Source organism: Papaver somniferum, unplaced genomic scaffold (genome assembly GCF_003573695.1).
Source record: "Papaver somniferum cultivar HN1 unplaced genomic scaffold, ASM357369v1 unplaced-scaffold_156, whole genome shotgun sequence".
Taxonomy (NCBI): domain Eukaryota; kingdom Viridiplantae; phylum Streptophyta; class Magnoliopsida; order Ranunculales; family Papaveraceae; genus Papaver; species Papaver somniferum.
In genome coordinates, this window is record NW_020625042.1 from 97,638 (window position 1) to 102,789 (window position 5,152).

Here is a 5,152-nt window from a genome sequence, read left to right on the forward strand (position 1 = left end):
CTATAATTTATCTCAAGAGGTGTCTATTTTGATTGAAAACATGCTATTGATCAGGACATGTTGGTCTATAGACCCACATGATCTTGATATGTTAGCCAAGTATTAAAGGCTAGGCCTCATAAACACGAATTTTCTACTTAGAGCAGTTTCGAGTGTAAATTCAAATAATACACACTTGAAAAGACTCGAATACTATAATTTAGCTCAACTGGTGTCTATTTTAATTGGAAACATGCTAATGATCAGGACATATTGGTCTATAGACCCAGATGATCTTGATATTATAGCCAAATTTTGAAGTCTAGGCCACATAAACAAGATTTTTCTACTTAGAGCAGTTTCGAGTGTACATTCGAAAAATACACACTCGAAAAGACTCGAATACTATAATTTAGCTCAAGAGATGTCTATTTTGATTGAAAACATGCTAATTATCAGGACATGTTGGTCTATAGACCCACATGATCTTGATATTTTATCCAAGTTTTGAAGCCTAGGCCTCATAAACACGAATTTTCTACTTAGAGCAGTTTCGAGTGTACATTCGAAAAATACACACTCGAAAAGACTCGAACGCTATAATTTAGCTCAAGAGGTGTCTATTTTGATTGGAAACATGCAAATGATCAGGACATGTTGGTCTATAGACCCACATGATCTTGATATTACAGCCAAATTTCGAAGTCTAGGCCACATAAACAAGATTTTTCTACTTAGAGCAGTTTCGAGTGTACATTCGAAAAATACACACTCGAAAAGACTCGAACGCTATAATTTAGCTCAAGAGGTGTCTATTTTGATTTAAAACATGCTAATTATCAGGACATGTTGTTCTATAGACCCACATGATCTTGATATTTTATCCAAGTTTTGAAGCCTAGGCCTCATAAACACGAATTTTCTACTTAGAGCAGTTTCGAGTGTACATTCGAATAATACACACTCGAAAAGACTCGAACGCTATAATTTAGCTCAACAGGTTTCTATTTTTATTGGAAACATGCTAATGATCAGTACATGTTGGTCTATAGACCCAGATGATCTTGATATTTTAGCAAAATTTTGAAATCTAGGCCTCATAAACAAGATTTGTCTACTTAGAGCAGTTTCGAGTGTACATTCGAAAAATACACACTCGAAAAGACTCAAACGCTATAATTTCGCTCAAGAGGTGTCTATTTTGATTGAAAACATGCTAATTATCAGGACATGTTGGTCTATAGACCCACATGATCTTGATATTTTAGCCAAGTTTTGAAGCCTAGGCCTCATAAACACGAATTTTCTACTTAGAGCAGTTTCGAGTGTACATTCGAATAATACACACTCGAAAAGACTCGAACGCTATAATTTAGCTCATCAGGTTTCTATTTTTATTGGAAACATGCTAATGATCAGGACATGTTGGTATATAGACCCAGATGATCTTGATATTTTAGAAAAATTTTGAAATCTAGGCCTCATAAACAAGATTTGTCTACTTAGAGCAGTTTCGAGTGTACATTCGAAAATACACACTCGAAAAGACTCGAACGTTATAATTTAGCTCAAGAGATGTCTATTTTGATTGGAAACATGCTAATTATCAGGACATGTTGGTCTATAGACCCACATGATCTTGATATTTTAGCCAAGTTTTGAAGCCTAGGCCTCATAAACACGAATTTTCTACTTAGAGCAGTTTCGAGTGTACATTCGAAAAATACACACTCGAAAAGACTCGAACGCTATAATTTAGCTCAACCGGTGTCTATTTTTATTGGAAGCATGCTAATGATCAGGACATGCTGGTCTTTAGACCCACATGATCTTGATATTTTAGCTAAATTTTGAAGTCTAGGCCTCATAAACAAGATTTGTCTACTTAGAGAAGTTTCGACTGTACATTCGAAAAATACACACTCGAAAAGACTCGAACGCTATAATTTAGCTCAAGAGGTGTCTATTTTGATTGAAAACATGCTAATTATCAGGATATGTTGGTCTATAGACCCACATGATCTTGATATTTTAGCCAAGTTTTGAAGCCTAGGCCTCATAAACACGAATTTTCTACTTAGAGCAGTTTCGAGTGTACATTCGAAAAATACACACTCGAAAAGACTCGAACGCTATAATTTAGCTCAAGAGGAGTCTATTTTGATTGGAAACATGCTAATGATCAGGACATGTTGGTCTATAGACCCACATGATCTTGATATTTTAGCCAAATTTTGAAGTCTAGGCCACATAAACAAGATTTTTCTACTTAGAGCAGTTTCGAGTGTACATTCGAAAAATACACACTCGAAAAGACTCGAACGCTATAATTTAGCTCAAGAGGTGTCTATTTTGATTGAAAACATGCTAATTATCAGGACATGTTGGTCTATAGACCCACATGATCTTGATATTTTATCCAAGTTTTGAAGACTAGGCTTCATAAACACGGATATTCTACTTAGAGCAGTTTCGTGTGTACATTCGAATAATACACACTCGAAAAGACTCGAACGCTATAATTTATCTCAAGAGATGTCTATTTTGATTGAAAACATGTTAATTATCAGGACATGTTAGTCTATTGACCCACATGATCTTGATGTTTTAGCCAAGTTTTGAAGTCTAGGCCACATAAACAAGATTTTTCTACTTAGAGCAGTTTCGAGTGTACATTCGAAAAATACACACTCGAAAAGACTCGAACGCTATAATTTAGCTCAAGAGGTGTCTATTTTGATTGAAAACATGCTAATTATCAGGACATGTTGGTCTATAGAGCCACATGATCTTGATATTTTATCCAAGTTTTGAAATCTAGGCCTCATAAACAAGATTTGTCTACTTAGAGCAGTTTCGAGTGTACATTCGAAAAATACACACTCGAAAAGTCTCGAACGTTATAATTTAGCTCAAGAGATGTCTATTTTGATTGAAAACATGCTAATTATCAGGAGATGTTGGTCTATAGACCCACATGATCTTGATATTTTAGCCAAGTTTTGAAGCCTAGGCCTCATAAACACGAATTTTCTACTTAGAGCAGTTTCGAGTGTACATTCGAAAAATACACACTCGAAAAGACTCGAACGCTATAAATTAGCTCCACAGGTTTCTATTTTGATTGGAAACATGCTAATGATCAGGACATGTTGGTCTATCGACCCACATGATCTTGATATTTTAGCCAAGTTTTGAAGCCTAGGCCTCATAAACACGAATTTTCTACTTAGAGCAGTTTCGAGTGTACATTAGAATAATACACACTCGAAAAGACTCGAACGCTATAATTTAGCTCCACAGGTTTCTATTTTGATTGGAAACATGCTAATTATCAGGACATGTTGGTCTATAGACCCACATGATCTAGATATTTTAGCCAAATTTTGAATTCTAGGCCACAAAAACAAGATTTTTCTACTTAGAGCATGTTCGAGTGTACATTCGAAAAATACAAACTCGAAAAGACTCGAACACTATAATTTAGCTCAAGAGATGTCTATTTTGATTGAAAACATGCTAATTATCAGGACATGTTGGTCTATAGACCCACATGATCTTGATATTTTAGCCAAGTTTTGAAGCCTAGGCCTCATAAACACGAATTTTCTACTTAGAGCAGTTTCGAGTGTACATTCGAATAATACACACTCGAAAAGACTCGAACACTATAATTTAGCTCAACATGTTTCTATTTTTATTGGAAACATGCTAATGATCAGGACATGTTGGTCTATAGACCCAGATAATCTTGATATTTTAGCAACATTTTGAAATCTAGGCCTCATAAACAAGATTTGTCTACTTAGAGCAGTTTCGAGTGTACATTCGAAAAATACACACTCGAAAATACTCGAACGCTATAATTTAGCTCAAGAGGTGTCTATTTTGATTGAAAACATGCTATTGATCAGGACATGTTGGTATATAGACCCACATGATCTTGATTTGTTAGCCAAGTTTTGAAGGCTAGGCCTCATAAACACGAATTTTCTACTTAGAGCAGTTTCAAGTGTACATTCAAATAATACACACTCGAAAAGACTCGAACGCTATAATTTAGCTCAACCGGTGTCTATTTTTATTGGAAACATGCTAATGATCATGACATATTGGTCTATAGACCTAGATGATCTTGATATTTTAGGTAAATTTTGAAGTCTAGGCCTCATAAACAAGATTTGTCAACTTAAAGAAGTTTAGAGTGTACATTCGAAAAATACACACTCTAAAAGACTCGAACGCTATAATTTAGCTCAAGAGGTGTCTATTTTGATTGAAAACATGCTAATTATCAGGACATGTTGGTCTATAGACCCACATGATCTTGATATTTTAGCCAAGTTTTGAAGCCTAGGCCTCATAAACACGAATTTTCTACTTAGAGCAGTTTCGAGTGTACATTCGAATAATACACACTCGAAAAGACTAGAACGCTATAATTTAGCTCAACAGGTTTCTATTTTTATTGGAAACATGCAAATGATCAGGACATGTTGGTCTATAGACCCAGATGATCTTGATATTTTAGCAAAATTTTGAAATCTAGGCCTCATAAACAAGATTTGTCTACTTAGAGCAGTTTCGAGTGTACATTCGAAAAATACACACTCGAAAAGACTCGAACGCTATAATTTAGCTCAAGAGATGTCTATTTTAATTGAAAACATGCTATTGATCAGGACATGTTGGTCTATAGACCCACATGATCTTGATTTGTTAGCCAAGATTTGAAGGCTAGGCCTCATAAACACGAATTTTCTGCTTAGAGCAGTTTCAAGTGTACATTCAAATAATACACACTGAAAAGACTCGAACGCTATAATTTAGCTCAACCGGTGTCTATTTTTATTGGAAACATGCTAATGATCAGGACATATTGGTCTATAGACCCAGATGATCTTGATATTTTAGCTAAATTTTGAAGTCTAGGCCTCATAAACAAGATTTGTCTACTTAGAGAAGTTTCGAGTGTACATTCGAATAATACACACTCGAAAAGACTAGAACGCTATAATTTAGCTCAACAGGTTTCTATTTTTATTGGAAACATGCTAATGATCAGGACATATTGGTCTATAGACCCAGATGATCTTGATATTTTAGCTAAATTTTGAAGTCTAGGCCTCATAAACAAGATTTGTCTACTTAGAGAAGTTTCGAGTGTAGATTC